The following is a 16,572-nucleotide window of genomic DNA, read 5'->3' as shown; positions in this document are numbered from 1 at the left end:
GGCTTTTGGGTATGCTCTCCAACACTGCCCAGCTTTCTGCAATTAATCGCTTTGCTACTAGTGAACTGGGCATTTTCTGTGTTTGTGTTAGTGTCAGTGGGTCGTGCTTTTTCACAGCTGACATTCTGCTGCTTAAGTAGTTTCCCCAAGACTTAATATGCTGCTTCCAGCCTATATTTTTTAATTATGTTGAGCAAGTTGCTGATTTTAATAGGGAATAGTAATTCACTAATGACTTTGCAGGCAGTAGGCGGTGGTTTGCTGCAAAAATCTCTTGCTTTAGCTCACCGTCATGTGACAGTTGCCATGAAGTTTGTTGGTCCAGTTGATTATTGCAGGACTACTTACTTACTAGGTAAGAAGGCAGAAAGCAGAAGTTTTTGTTTCGATTTGAAAACTGTTAATATTCTGTGGATTGATATGCTTTCCATAGAATGATGTAGTACATAAATAAAAGATGTGGCTAATCTTATTTGGGAGCATTATTTGCTCTTGAATGGTGGAAAAGTTCTAACGTAAATTGTGAGAAACTACAGTGGTTTAACGGTGAGGGTCTTAATTTATTTACTCCTTGATTTAAGGTTAAGAAACCTTTCCATAGTCAAAACTTGCATCACTGGGACAGAATGATGTGCAGCTTCTTCTTTTTAGTCATCTTCCAGAAGAAGGGGATGTTATAGCCATGATGAGCCTTGAATCTATTTGTTGAAGAGGGTCTGGAGAGTAAAATGTACTTAATCTGAGTGTATTTATCTAGCACTTTACAAACCCAGCAAATTAGGAGTTTATTCTTTAGTCTGGTTTTATTTCAAGTAACATGCTTCTCTGTGGAAGATGGTTTGGGAATGTGGAAAGTACCTATTCCTTTTACAAGGGATACAGCATTATTTTGTGTTCACGGGTCAGAAAAGTGTGTAGATCAGCAGGGTTTCTTCAAAGCTAGAAATTGATAACAGGTTGTTTTTTTTTTTTTTTTTATGGTTTGTTTTGTTTTTAATTCTAGTTAAAAATGTTTGTCAATAAGGTTCTAGGTGAAAAACTTAGGCAAGAGTTTGAAGGTACAAAATTTCAACTGGTAAAAGCTGTCTTTGTGTGCCACAGGAAAAGAAGGTTGACCCTCAGTGTGAAACAAACCGATCTGCTAACGTATTCAGCATGGATATTATGCCTTTTAAGGGTCCGATAAATCAGTTGCGTAGTTTAACATTGAACAAAGACCCTTTTTAAAGTAATAAAACTGTCTCATATTGTGCCTCATTATTAATGGTAGATGATTGCTGTAGATCTCCTTCCTTCTTCTGTAAGGTATTTTAATGTCTGTCGCCTGGGGGCCCTGGCTGTTGCAGTAGTGTTGGCCAGCAGCTGGTGGCTCGGTGTGGCCAGAGTCCTCTGGGGCAGTCAGAGGCTGATCAGGGGTGTGAGATATGGTAAGGATTCAGGGGGGCCTTTGACCTAAACTCTTCACCGAGCAGAAACACTGCAGAGCATCCATTAAGGGGGGAGTAATTACTGCTGTGATGGCAGGCCTTTCAAGTTTGTAACATCTGAGGATTTTTTTGAAGAGCACGGATTTAATTTTCTTTCTAAATTAGGTGTGGAGTTATTTACCTTTCTTGTGTTTGACAGTGACTCTTCTTTTAATATCTTGATGCTCATTTTTTGTCCCCTCTTGTAAGTGCTTGGAATCTGACGTAGCAACATCAGTGCGGTGGCCATAGGGCCTGGCCTCTGCGGCCTTTACGCCCTTCTCACAGGCGTCGAGGGATGGGGAGGAATGGCCGCGGGTCCTTCCCTGCTTGTGGGTGGTGTGACAGGAGAGCCGTGCCCCTGCAGCGACGTCTCCCTGAAACACCAGCCTTTGTGAAGGGCCATTGGAGCTGAACGGGGCCGGGATGAACCCACTCTGGCTGACGGCAGGAGGCATGTTGTTTTCTCTTCCCCCTCGGGTTAATGATTGAGAGAGGTTCAGTGTTGCCACAGCTCCTTTTTGGCACCACTACAGAAGTGGCCTCCACTTCTAGCAATTTATGCCTCTTACTGAGTTTTACATGTCATGGTGTTTTCCATCGTGAGTACCAACTTGATGAGTCTCCTGCCCCGCTGCACCCGTCCGCTCCCTCCCTGCCAGAGGGAGCAGGCCCTGAGCATCTGGGAAGTGTGAACTCCCATCTTTTGACCTCCGTGTTGTTTCTGGGGGAATGATGTTGCGTGGTGTGGTTTGGCTTGTGTGGCACACAGCTGAAATGGTGGTTTCAAAGCATATGGACGCAGGCTGGCCTTTGATCCAGCGCAGGGGCGGGAGAGGAAACCAAACCCTCTGGCACAGGGCTTGCTCCTGCTGGCTCAGGGAGGTGGGACTGTGGCCCTCACAACAGCTTCAGTGGCCTGTGTCCCCTTGTCCTGTCAGTGAAGAGCTGTGAATTGCCTCTCTGTGTTGGTACAAATTGGATTCATCAAAAACAGCATCAAAAAGCAGGTTAAGGAGTAAGATGCCTTCTTGGGGGATTTGTATTTGGTATCAGGTGATGACAGGGCCTGTCGTTAGAGTCGGGCTCTATTGCTTTTGAGTAATGGTGCCCTTAATAACATTTTCTTATGTATAATATGGGATTGTCCAAACTGACATGTTTTTTCTAAATGCTAACTTGTGCCATCTTGGGCCATCAGGTTTCTGGGATTTGCTGGTCTCACTGAGAACACAGTATTGTATTGCATTTTATTCCTGCTTTTACCATTTTGGTAAATGTAAGCCTTTTTCTAAATTAGGTATTTTTACCTGTATTTTTGAGGAGCTTTCTAGAGCAGGCATGGTAGCCACTACCTTAAATCCTCGTGACCTCTGCTTTTCATATGTGCTGGAGTACTGAACCGAGATGATATCAATCACTTCTTAAATAAGTTGAATTCTAAACAAAAAGGGTACCCCGAATCAGAAAGCAGACTGGTGGAAAAAAAACACAACGCCCTCTCTCTTCGCATGTTGTCTCTACTCTGTTTCCCTCCCTGCAGTGGGAGGACAGGCGCTGGATGCAGTGGTGGCCAGTCTGGCTGTGGGGTGGGGGGGAGCAAATCTGTGTCGAGGGGCACATCAGGCATCATGGCGTGGGGGGACACCAGCCCCTCTGGCATTGCGCCTGGGCAGCCCTCCCCTTCCTGCCTGTTTCTACCTGCCCTGAGATTTTCATTTGCTCTTGTCTATGTAACGTTTTGAAGCTCAACTGGGAAGGATGTATTGGGGTTCTTGCTGCCTGGAGAAGGTAAGTGCAGATGGTAATTAAGCCATGTGATTTCTGCTGAATGATGAAGGCAAGAGGTTTGCAGGCTGGTAGTGGATGAAAGGGGAAGAAGGAAATGAGTCAGAAGGTTTAATTTTGTTTTTCATAATCCCATTGGCTTCCCTTCCTCTTGGAAACTTTTATGTATGTTTTAGCTGATGGGAATAAGAGGATGAAGGGGGTTTTGTTTGTCTTTTAGCAATACAAGAATTGAACTCAGGTGTGTTATGGTATGGTCAAAGTTGCATCACAAGAAAAATCTGTTCTGACAGTCTCACTAGCTTATCCTGAGTCCTTAGTTAGTCAGAAGGATTTCTACTTCTTGACTCAGCTGCTTTACTCACATGAAGTGGTGTATCTGTAGTCAAAAAAAGAATGCAGAAGTACTCTAAAGCTTACTTTTTTGCTTCCCCGCCCTATGAGTGCTCTTTCTGTGCTCATCTGGCTGAAGTTGCATCACTTAATGAAAGACCTCGGTGTACTGAAATAATAGCTGATTTAAAAAAAAAAAAAAAAAAAAAAAACAACAAACCAACAAAAAAAAAAAACACCAACAAAAAAATAAACAACCCCAAGAGATGGCCCTACCCGTGCCCCTTGTGTTGTAAACCAAAAGTATCTGTTTTTATATTCTGGAGAATAAATGCTTGCTGGAGGCTTTTTCCTTTCAGTAAGTCTAGAGCTACCTAAATTGACGTGACATCAGAGGAGCCCAGTGCTGACAGCCCCTGGAGGCTGCTGGTCTGAATCACAACTTCTGACTTGGAACCTGGTTGCTTTGGGAAGATGAGATTTTGGACAGCCATTGTCCGAATGTCTCAAAAAACAGATTTAAAAGCCACTGCCAGGGATGCATTTAAAAGTTTGGGGTATTTTGGTAGTGTCTTAGCTGTCATGAGCTGGCTATACATATCTTTTTAATCTGTGGCGCTTGTAATGCGTATCAGTTTAGCTAAGCTCACAAAAAATTTGGTTTAGTCTCCTTACATTATATTGTTTGCCTATGGACAAGTACAGGATATTACCCAAGTCCTACAGGGTTGATAAGTGCTAGAAAATATGCTTATACTGGGACAAATTCAAGAAGCACTACCTGTGTAATTTACCAAAAAAGGAATGGACATACACTGAAAAATACAAATGATGGGGAGAACGAATTTAGTTGACTCCTTAGGTTGAGGTATGTAGAACCCCAATATTTGGAAGCTGAATGCAGCTATTTCAGACCAGTAATAAAGCACACTTAGGTAACAGAAAATTACTAGATTTCCACCTCTGCAAGAAGCTGTATGTTGGGAACTGCCTCCTTTTCTAAGAGCAGATTTCTACTTCAGCTGACTTGTGGAAGGATTTAGCAGCCTCTCTTACCCAGGAGGGCAAACTGATTTTTAGTGACAGCTTTTGGCTTTGTAGCTGCATGTTTTCCCATCTGTATTTTCCCTTCTGTAAATGCTTAAAGTGTGTTAATTGTTCTTTGTGGTTTTGTTTCATTGCTTACAGGCTTCTCCCTCTCTAATTCATAGCTGTTGTATTACCTACCTCTATGTTTCAGCTTCATACATAATTTCATCTGTACCCTAATTTAGAAGCAGAGATGTTTGAAAGTATGAGAAATTTTGGTACTTGGGAGAATTACAGCTTACATCTACTCTTCTCATTTCTTTTGGTTTATTTTTAAGATAGCGTTAAGGCATGCCTTCATAAACTTAGAGTTATAAAAAGTAATGAATTTCAAGCCATTGTTTAAAGTCTTCATCTGTCATTTTTGTGAGATTATCACTTAAAGGCACTTGACATCAGCCAACCAGATCCATATTGCTAATTGAAAAACATTTTCTCCCTACATGAATTCCTAAATCATGTGGACTCATTACATAACCTGATGCTAACAGGCTGTGATAGAATAAATCACTACCATTAGAGGCCCTTTACTTGTTACTTCTTTTTGTTCAGGGTTTTTTTTTTCTTTGCTCGTTTCTGAAGCTTTGGACATTCTTTCATCTGTTTTGCTCTTCTCTGGAAAACTGGGATGAAAGTATTTGAGTTGGTCCTCACATTGTGCCAGCTGTGATTGCTGTTTGTAGCTAGTGTGGTTGATAAAACATCACAGTTAGAAACAATGTTGATAAGAATATGAATCGATTTTTGTTTTTAAATTAATTGCACAAATTCATGAAACACCACCACAAGCTCAAAATTGCCCTTACGTTCCTTTATCCTTCTCCTTACCTTCTACTTCTGGTAAGTGTTTTGAAAATTCTTATGTCTGTTTTTTGTTGAAGAATAACTCTGTCATGTCACAAACAGTTTGGAAGAAGTAGGTATCTCCTTTTTCGAGACATTTATCTCATTAAGATGTCAAAATGTTGAATTTTACTAATAGGTTTGAAAACTTGAAAGGGAGTACTAAATGTGACGAGAGGACTAGTGTGACAGTAAAGTGTCCTTCCTTGGAAGGCATTTTGTACCATCTTTTCTAGGTAATGATAGTGGCTAAGTGATACGATGCTGAACTTAAACTGATGGTGCTTATGAAAGGGTGCTGTTCAGTGAAACATTGTAATAGAAAGCTTTTAGGGTTTTTTTATTACTAAGGCTTTTCACCTCTTCTTCCAGTGCAAGATCTTTTTTGCGGTTGTGTTTGTTGTTGAGAAGCAATGCTACCTGCACAAGTTAAATTTCTTGTTGACTGTACAGTCCTTTTGTTCTGCAGTTGAATATGTAAAGGAAAGACTAACAATGGTTTCATTATGTGATGGCTCCTGATTGCACTGTTGCCTGATGGGCAAAGAAGCGTCAGCTTTAATTAATGGACAGTCTGTTAGTACAGTTTGTTTGTTTGAACCATGCTCTCAGGCCCACTGCTCAGCGATACACTAACTTACAGGAATATTTAGTCCTCTGCCTTGGAAACCTTTCAGACTGGTGTATGAATTTCAACATCAGAAATCTACTGATAGGCAGAAAAGTCAGAGTCACTGGAATAGCTGTGAATTATGATTTGTCTGCTCTGAAGCTCACCTTCTGAGTGACAGGCTCAGCATCCAATTCTTCTGACAAGGAAGTAAATGGGTACTACCCACTCTTAGGTAGGGTTTTAACCACAGACCACCTGGTTCTGCTTTTCAAGATGGTAGTCCCCACCTAAATCAATTTAGAAACTGTAATGCTTTCTCTCTGGGACCCTCTGCTGGTTTACATTTTAGTGAGATAAACATACCTGTTAAAACAAAGTATCACATATCCATTACTCAGGTGTGCATAGCATGAAAAGCAAAGGTTAATGAAATGTCTGTGTATGAAGGTCTTAGTTGTATGTTAACTTTTTCTTTGGCAGCTCTAAGCTTTCCTGACTATAGCTTTGGAACAAAGGAACGTTTTCTGTCTGCTGCAGCTGTCACGGCTGTACTGTGTGTCTTGATGAGTCCGTCACTGTTCATTGATCTGGAGAGGGCGGCCATTAATTACTCATTTCACTACCTGTTTCTCTAGCAGTTTTGCATTTAGGATTTTCTGATGAGAATACCCATCTAACTTTGACAGAGTGAGATGGAAGCATTTGATTAAACATTAGTTTATTTCGAACTAGTTTATTTCAAATAATTTCTTCAAAGAACTGTGTCTTTCAGATTGATTTTTTTTTATTTTTTTTTTTTTTGTTCTTGCACTCTTTGCTTTCTGTTTGAATTTGCATCAAGCTGAGGACTGAGACTTGTGTAACTATAACACTGATAGTTTGAGTGTTTGCTGTACCAGTTGCCTGGGTTTTGTAAATGATCCTTTATGGTACATTCTCAGTCTTCAACATATGGCAAGTAAAGTTTAAACATGCAAACAGTGCTTGTTCATACCTTTTGGTGATATCCACATGGTGAAACCAACTTGTGGTAGAAATTGTACTTGCTAGACTTGTGGTTCAAGGGCTCTGTCACGCAGCACTCAAATGGCTTTTGGAGTTCTGAAGTCAGTGAAGTTGGAAGACAAATAAAGGTAAGTTAAATAGTCTTCAACACAGGTGACTTGTCCATCTCGCCTCCTCCTCAGAGGTCTGTTTTGGGTCCTGCTGCTGTCAATTTTGAATCATTATGTCTCTGCCACAGGCTGCTAGCTTTCATCAGCATGGGAACTGAAGAGGGCTGTTGGAGAACTGCTGATTTAGTAATTCTCTGCGAGCAGCTCATGCTGAGGCTGGGGGTGGGAACGGAGTAACAGAGGCTGGGCATCCCCTGTGCACTGCAGCAGAGACAGGTTTTGGAGGCAGCTGAAGTCCATGCGTCTGTCTGCACAAGGGACTGAAACAAGGTCTGGGATGGGAAGAGAGCAAAGGCTGCATGATCTGTGTGAAGTCCTGCTGTTCTGAACTCCAGATCTTCTGCTTTTTGGTACCTCTGTGTTACACTGTTGTAGATCAGAGACCTTTAGCTGTGTGTGGTGAGCGTGTTTCACTGATACTCAAGTTGGTGGTTTTAAGTGCACTTCTACCTGTGTGTCAGAGAAACACAGCTTGTGCATTTGCACTCATGTATATTCAGTCCTCTGGCATCAACATGGGGCTTTCAGAGCCTGCATGGTCCAGCCATTCTGTATGCTTCTCACCTTCACTGGAGCTCAAACACAAGTTTACACAGAGTTCACATAGGTTGGTGTTTGGCAGAGCTTTCTCACTTGGTTAGCAAGAGCGCCCTAGGAGCCGATTAACTCTGTGTGTGCTGTGAGCTGAAGAGACGTGCTTCGGAATTTGTGTCAAGTCTCCAGTGCAAGTGCCAGAAGGAAAATTGTATGCAAGAGACTCAAAAGATACCCTCATTCAAGTGGAAATGAAGGAAACAGGTGGATCAGGGGAAACCCCAGTTTGTGAGGAACACATTAAAGATGCTTTGTTCCATGGCAGCAATTGGTATGGTAGCTTCCAATCTATTTTCTTTGGTTGGCAGAATTTCAGTCAAAACCTTAATGCTTTCCAAAACTGCAGTTATGCACAGTGAAAGAGCTGGAGCGTATTTTTTTCTGGAAAATCTGCAGTTAAATGAGCTCTTCCTTGTTTCCCTGCACTAGTATTAAAACTCGTCTGGCTGTACAGCGAGCTATGTTCAGAAACCATCCGGCTGAAAAGTGACATGTCACAACCTCTCCCCATAAAAGCAAATAGCTTAGTTTTTCAGCTGGATCCGTTTCTTAAACCAATATAAACTTGAAATTAAGTATTTTAATTTATCTCTAAGAACAAGGGAAAAAAAATCCTTACGCACACAGCTTTCTGCATCTCTCACTAGCATGTAAGTTACATATTTTCTGATGAAGTGTCATTCCAGGTGCTATCAGCCTGGTGGTTGTCTAAAGACTTTGGTGAATTTTTCTGCTTGTGTGCCTGGTCCTGTTCTTCTGGTCCCTTGGGTGATGACATTCTGTCCCTGGTTGTGAAGGTGGAGAGGAGATTGTGTCTGCTGCTGGCAAGTCTCTGCATCTACATTAATGCTCTGCTAATATTTATTCAAATTCTCTTCCCTCTCCTGGCTGACACAGTTCAAACAAATGAGCTTTGGGGCTTTTCCAACTGAGCAAACTTCAAGGAGTTGGTAGTTTACAACCTCTTTAATCCTTGATAAATAACACTGATCAGACACCACACAACAAGGGGGAGAAAAAAATTTGCATATGCAGATGTAATTCTAGCTCTAGCCTGGAAGATACATTTTACTTAACTTGTCTTTATGTACCCCAGAAGAATAATCTCCAGATCATGTCAGCTCTGAGAAATGCTAAAATAAGAAGCAGTATGGGTTCCTGCCTTAATTGTTTTAGCTAGGATTCTTAGTTAAAAAGGAGGTGTGTTTGGGGGAGCACTGTTTCTCTTTTTGCTGTGTGTGTAGAGAAAGCCATCTTTCTCCCCACGTAGCCTAGGCTGGTACAGTGTGTGGCAGGGGACAATACTGGGAATTTCCCTTGCATGTGGGAAAGTTGGATGGAAGGTGCTGTTTGAGCAGTAATTTGCTAAGTAGCCATTGGCTACCAAGCACAGACTTCCGTGCCACCTTTGATGGGAAGATTTTTTGCTTCTCTTTTGCACAGTGATGAGATAGGCAGTTTTCTTGCCTGTTTTCTGGCCTGAAACCAGGAGTGTTTAGAGACTGTTTATTGAAAATGGAGGGCACAGCTTGCCGAATGCATTTGCAGTGCTGCTGTCCAGATTTCCATCCTGCCATTGGTCTGCTAGACAAGCCTTACCACACAGAGGGTGAGGCTGAACTGGGTCAGTTAGTAAAGCTTTTGACATCAGGCCATAATTTTTCAGGCCAGTGCAGAGGAGGAGGGGTGTGTGGTTGTGTGTTTTAAATCAGTGAGTGTAACAAACACCCTACTTAGACCATTTCCCTATGAACTATGGGGACGTTTTGCTTCTTAGAACAGGAGATGCTCTGTGTCTTTAACAATAGTGGAACCCTGTTGGTGCTTTTTGCTTTGGTTTTCACAAACCTCATGTTTCAGTTGTTGCTTAACATGTACAGAATGAGGAAAATGGCACTGTTTACAATGGGGGAATTGGCTTCTTGAGGAGCTTGAGGCTTATAAAGTCTCTTTGGTAGCTTTGGTGTAGTTTGGGAGCTGTCTGCCAGCCACATACTATTTCAGAGGAGTTAGCTAGTCCTGTGACAGTAGCAGCACACTTGCTTTTGGAGAATCCCACTGCTGGGGAAAAAAAAAGATATCTTAGTCACTGCAATACCATTTCTACTTCTGCTTCCCCCTGCTATGAAATCCAAAAATGACAGCCTTGCTTTCATCAGTCTATGAATGTGAAAAGGCCAAATTTGGAATGCACACTTTTTAAATGCATACAAGTCAAGGACTGGTTTTAATTACAGAGAAATCTGTGAGAAAAACTGTACATCAAGATGATTTTTTTTTTTATTTTCTTCATGCTACAAGAGTCTTGGCTCTGTGAAGAAGCAGCTACTTTACAAAATGTTCTGAGGTGTGAGCGCAGAACTGGGATTTTGTCACTCAGTGCAGCAAGAGCAGAGCAACTGTTCACACTCACGTTTTAATGTGGAGATCCGCTCAGTTTTTTTGTGGCGGCTTTAATCTGATTTTTGCCTGTCCTGTGCTACTGATGTAGCTCTCCTGCACACCAGACGATTACTGAAATTTTGAATATGCAGTCTCAGTAATTAGATGTGACTCCCACTGAGAAACTATGCCCTTTGAAAACTGATATTAAGAACGTTTGAAAGAGGGATTCTTATCCCCTGCCTCCCAGAAAGTCATGCTGTGGAAACAAAGAAACCCAAAACATGCATGTTGTTTATTCAGGCTCTTGCTCTTGGTTGGTGTGTGTAGGCTTTGCTCCCCTACAGATGAAGTTCCTCATTCTTTATTATATTGCTTGTAGTTCTTTGGTGGCTTTTTGGTGATGACATTTTGTTTGTAACGGAGTACAATGATTAATTGTGTTGGAAAGTGATCTGGAAGCACCAGGCAAAATCGAAGACTCCATTGTGCTTGGTACTGTGATAAATGTATTTTCTGTTCCTAGATAACTTGCCAGCACTGTTAATTTCAGAGTTGTCTTGGAAACACAGTGGAACAGGCTTTTACCTTTCTGAACTTGTGTTATGAGTGAAGGGTGTATTTTTCAGTTGGAAAAGCACACTTACGCTTATTTATACTGCCAGGTGCAGCAGAAGTTAATCCTGTGCTGCAGTACATCTCCTTGGAAAATCATGTTATAAGTCTGCTGCCAGAGGGGTGCTAACAGACGAGAAATGTACCTCTAAGTACGGAACTGTTAAAAGTCAATATATGTTACAGATCTCTACTCTGTGTAAAAGCAGCAGCTTCATGGAGGAGACTTACCTGTGCTCAAGGTTTGTTCACACGTGGTTGTGCCTCTTCCAGTACCCTTATCCCATACACTCCTGAAGGATACACAACATCTTGACAGCTGAAACTGGCCTCCACAGGTGTGTGGCTGTTAAATTATATGACAGCCCTTTCCTATAGTCTGTACAGCAGTTGTTGTAAATCTGTATCTCCTGGTTGGTATTTTACAGATGGGTTAGATAGAGTTTCTGGAAACTAACTGAATATAAGTGCCTCATTTCTTGGTTATGCTTATATGAGGCTCTAGCACTGAGGTATTTTAAAAATGTGGATCAGTCAGCTAGCTTCCTTGACTTGACATTTGTTTATTTTACCAAATAACACATTCAGATACTTAAAAACAAGTGTTGCAAAATGCAATTTTATATGCTCATTGCAAGTTATTATTGTTGCCTTTCTTTAAAATACAAATGTTGCTAATAATATGATATCTGCATATACACAGATACTAAAGTATTTTAACATACATATGAGCAAAATGTTTTCAGTAATGTTTCTTTCTGCTTCTTGCTTTGCTTTTTGCAAAGGTTGTAGCCTTGGGATGCTAGCCAGGCTTTGAACTGTAAAAGGAAGCATAAAGAATCCAGGATGTTTTTAGAATAGTCTCAACTGCAAGCAGATGGCTTCATTAAATTCTCTTTAGGAGCAAGGAGAGCAGTTGCTGCTTTTGGAAAAAAATTGGCTAGAGCAACAGCTTTTACATTGCCATCCCAAGTGTGTGGCAGGCAGCAAGAATATTTGTACAACAATTTTATGTAAAGCAATTGGTTCACATACCTTCAAAATACAGGTGCAGGAGAGTGGTGTGTCTGTTCTGTAAACTGACAGGTACACATTAGAACAAGAAGTTGAATATTTCATCGTTAAACTTCCTGTGCATGTTTTAAATCTTGGGCATGGGAAACTGCTAGTTGCTTTGCTTTTTACTCCTCAACACCAAACATTTCATAGAGTTCTGTTCTTTGCAACAAAATCTTCTGACTTGTCTTGCTTTTTTTGCCTTATTTTCTGAAGAACCTTGAGGAGAACTACATTTATAACTAAATAACTACATTGAGAAATGATTTGTGAAGGAGAGTGGTATAGAGAAGGTAGGGTTTTTTTCCCTGTAGAATACAAAGACTTCCAACAGAAGTGTATTAAGAGTATGGTTGTGTAAGGTTTCAGTGTTCTTGTGTGCATTAATGTTAAGCATGGACAGTGCAAGTAAATTTTTGTTTTTCTTGGACCTGAGATGTAACTAGGTACTTTATGCTTGATTTCCTCCCTACCATTCCACCTCCAAAGTTAAAAACAAAACTTCTGAGGTTTGGGTCAAAGCAAATACTTTCAAGTTATGATACTTTTTTTTTTTTTTTTTTTGAGGCTGATTAGCCAGCTAAAAGCAGAAAAATGTCTGCTGGGCTTTAAAGATGGGATGGATTTAAGGAGAAGAATTTGAAGCCAATTTTTGTTCTTGTAGATGAGAAATCGGAGATGTGGAAAAGTGTTGCACCTGTTAAGACCTTTCAGAGTTGTGTGTTCCTTTAACTTGTTGTTTTTAAAATTAAATTTGGAGGTAATAGACCTGGTAGCAGGGAAGACAGTGTCCTGCTGTAATGATATATTTTTTCAGTATTGATTAATGCATATTCATTCTTTTGCCTGTGAAATGCCTCTCCATTACAAATTAGGTATTAGCTTGTCTTAGTAGCAAAGGTGCATTGGGGGGCCTGCTGCTGGTAGGTCTGAACTCGTGTTGAGGCTTGTCTGTTGGTATATGGTTATTCTGGGGAATACTTGGGCTCTAACCAAGCTGCTTGACTGGTTTTAGCTCTGTAGTTTAAAATGCCTCCAGCAGGTAATCTGGGACAGTGACACTGAGATGCATTTCCTGTTTGAGATCACCCAGTAAAGAGAATGCCCTTATGAAAGTGGTTATGGATCACTTTGCTTTACCATATTGAACCAAGCACTTGCATGTAATAGTTGTGCAGAAATTTGTACGTGTGTGTTTACACGTTTGCATAATAGTCCATATAATAAAAGTCCATGTTTTTTCCTAAAGGTAAAGGGTAAATTTGTAATGTACACACGTGTTGCAGAAACTGTCTGAACCAGACATCCTATTAACAACTACCGCTGCAGGAAAATTTGTGCTTAATTAGAATCAATACATTCTACAATGAGAGAAGAAAATGACCTTGCATTTGAAAGGATGAATTACTGGCATATTATTTGGCTTGTTCCAAGGTTTTGCCTCTGTTATTCTCATCCCAAATTCTTCTGTTAAGTTGTGTATGTGTCTGATATTTGCTTTAAGAATGCTATCTTTCGTGTGTGTTCTACAGAACTGTGGGGTACTCAGAGGACCTAGACAGTACTATTATTTTGGCAGAATTTATGTGAGCAGATCCCCCATAAATACAGTTGTGGCCCTAGTTATCTCATACCTGGCACCATCTGTAAGACAAACTTTCCATACTTAACCTGCTACACCTTTATCAAACCTGAGGGTATGTATCAGGGCTGTAAGTGAAGCACTTCCCCACCCCCCCCCCCCACCCCCTGTGGTGTATTACATATTTTCCAAGATGATCAGGGTTGGCAGCGTTTTTGTTATCCCATTTCTCTGCTCCCAGGTGCGGCAGTGCTGCATAGGGGAGGGGACCCTACTGGGCAGGTCTTTTACAGCCCATTTTCGCATTTCCTTTGAACAAGAAATGAAGGTTGTGTAACTTCATTTGTGGTATATCAATGAGTTTTAGCAATACATCCTATCAAAAATAGTCTCCAGGCCTTGTACGTCCACTGGACAGGAACTCTGCCATGTATTTGTGTCTGTCATTCTTTTTTGATGTTTTGCAAACATCTCACAACAAAGACTGCTAAGCCATTCGGACATCTGGGCTGATTCACATTTAGCCAGCTTATGTGAGCAAATGTTTCTACCCATTCACACAGTGAAATGTTAGCTGCAAAGCCTGTGACATTCTGCCACAGAGATGAATGGCTTAACGTGGTTATGATTAACTAAATTCACTGAGCTTGTTCTGACTCTGGCTTTTTCCTGTGAAGGCAGAAATGACTGCCACTTTGCAGCATAGGGGTTTTGATTTTGAGACCTGTGGAAATACTCTTATTTTTGTACTTGCTCTGTTTAGCTATTGTCAGCCATAGAACCTTTATAAGCAGAAAACAAATGAAAGACTGTCTGCCGACATATCACAGATCAGGCACCTCTCTTATCTGGTCAGCCTTGGTTTGGACCAAATAATCCACAACATTTGAAAATGTCTTTTGGTGGTTTTGATGATGTTTTCCTGTGCTGGTGGAGTAAATTATCAGCTTCCTTGAAACTGGAGCTGTAATAGTGGCCTGTATGTTGAAAAGATAAAATGTCCATGAGGATCAGAGTATAAATAATCCTCATCTGGAGTTAGTCTGTCCTGTTTCCAGAGCTTTCCTAGTGTGCAGTGAAGGAAAATGGTCTGGTGTTCTCGTATTTACTCCTGCAGCTCAGAGCCTGTTGTCAGTGCTGGAGCTTGTAGGTGGGAACAACTTCACACTGCTCCAAGCTGCTGCAGGAAGCAGCCTAGGAGCTGGGGCAGAGGAAGGCCAGTAGTCCTTCAAGGATGCAGCCTCAAGTCATGGCTTCAGGTTATGCTTAAGTCAGTAACTGCAATTGCCTGTCCCTTGACTTGTTCCTTTCTTCCCTGACCTCTTGTGCTGCTGCTGCTTCCATTGAATTAGATCTTAATGATGATGGGATAGTAGGGTGTCCTGGTTAAAAATGTATTCTTTGTCTTGTTCCCCTGAAATAGCTTTTTAAAATTTGTATTTTTACTCTTTATCCCCACCATACCCTGTGGCCATTATTGTGTGGTGCATTACTTGCCCAAGAAGCTGTGCTTACTCTGTTCCTGTATTGCAGTGTCCTCTTTAGAGAGGAATGCAAATCCTGCTAATCAGAAGGGACTTGTTTACTGTCCAGATAAAAAAATTGAGGCAGTTTTAAACTAGCTTCATCAAGTCCTGGTTGATGGGCAGCATCCACTGTATAGGTTGAGAATGTGAACCAAGGCCTACACTCTCTGTTCTATTTGCTATCTAAACCCTGACCTGACTATAATTTTGTCTGCAAGGGTTGACTAGTACTTGACTTTATGACCAGTAGTCTTGCCTTATCCTCCCTCTGCTCATGATCAGCCTTCTGCAAGTTCCTGGATATAACTATCACACCCAGGCTTTTCTAAAAGTGATGTCACCCTTACTAATCTAATAGAGTTTAATCTTTTGCACTACAAACTACTGATATATAAGCATTTTTATTTGCCATTTTCCATTTAATTAATCAAAACAACCCCATGTTCTTCTGCAGTACTGTGCTAGTCTGAAGACCTCTTCATATGAGAAACAGGATTTGTGTTTTGGTCATGTCTACAAGTTTGCTTCAGTAACATGTTGAAGTGTTTGCTTCATCTGCTTTAACAGATCACTTTAAGATCTTGTACTCTTACATGTCTCAATTTCAAAGCTATTGAGGGCAAGGAGTAGAGGACTACAGGATTTTTATTTTATGAGCCTTTCACCTGAGAAACATCGTCCAACTCTAGATTTGTAGTGCCTTAGCATACTATACTGTCTGGGCAGTGAGGTGATCCAAATGCTCATGCATTCATTTATTGAAATCATGTGTCTTTTTCTGTTGATGATGGCTGGTGTCCCAGAACAGGCCATGCGCTTTGCTGTCTAAGAGACAGTACATCTCTTTGCTTGTTAGTCTTGACATTTATTAGCTATCCAGGAGTCAAAATGATGAAACAAGACTCTGTGTAGCAGTGGGAGAGAGTTGCTCACCTAGCCCTTGGCTCTTCTGGCATCATGTCCAGCAGTGTAGGGGCTGGTAGGAAGCCCTTGCTTGCACCTGTGTCTTTCACTTACCAGAACTGTGTGGAGATGGGTTTATTTAGGGCACAGGGGAAGTCTGAGGATGCAATTTTAGCTGCAGCTCCTTGGGAAGCAGATACCCTGCTGCTTTAGCCAGCTCCTCTTAATGTGTGTTATACTGATGAGTTGAGAAGGTAGATGATACCCACTCTTGTAAGGTGGTGGTAGAATTTGATCGTTGCTGCTGCTGTGATATTTTTGTACACGGTGCAGTGTTAGTCTGCTTGATATCTGCATGCAAGCTGTTACCAGATAGGGTGATACTATGAGAACAGGCACTCTTTCAAACCTGCCTGTATTCATATGTATAAGACTAAGACTGTAATGCTGATGGTGTTTTCTAGCTGTGCTTGTAAATACTGGAAGTATGGTCACACAGCCCCATGGCAGGGGTGGGTTGTTCGGTGCAGTTGGAAGAGCCCTGTGGTGGCAAAGGAGTTGCTGCTAGGATGCAACTGCTTCAGGAGGCGTGGAGGAGAACAGCGAG

General features: G+C 41.3%; 1 protein-coding gene across 13 annotated transcripts in view; it reads left to right on the top strand.

The window, feature by feature from the left end:
* The window catches only part of SEMA4D (semaphorin 4D), a 102,973-nt gene that overhangs the window by 26,698 nt on the left and 59,703 nt on the right, over nucleotides 1–16,572 (top strand). The window lies entirely within an intron of this gene.

The sequence above is a fragment of the Tyto alba genome, unplaced genomic scaffold (assembly GCF_018691265.1).
Source record: "Tyto alba isolate M040663 unplaced genomic scaffold, T.alba_DEE_v4.0 Super-Scaffold_13, whole genome shotgun sequence".
Lineage (NCBI taxonomy): Eukaryota > Metazoa > Chordata > Aves > Strigiformes > Tytonidae > Tyto > Tyto alba.
The sequence above is the reverse complement of the archived record's forward strand: the minus strand, read 5'-3'. Positions and strand labels throughout refer to the sequence as shown.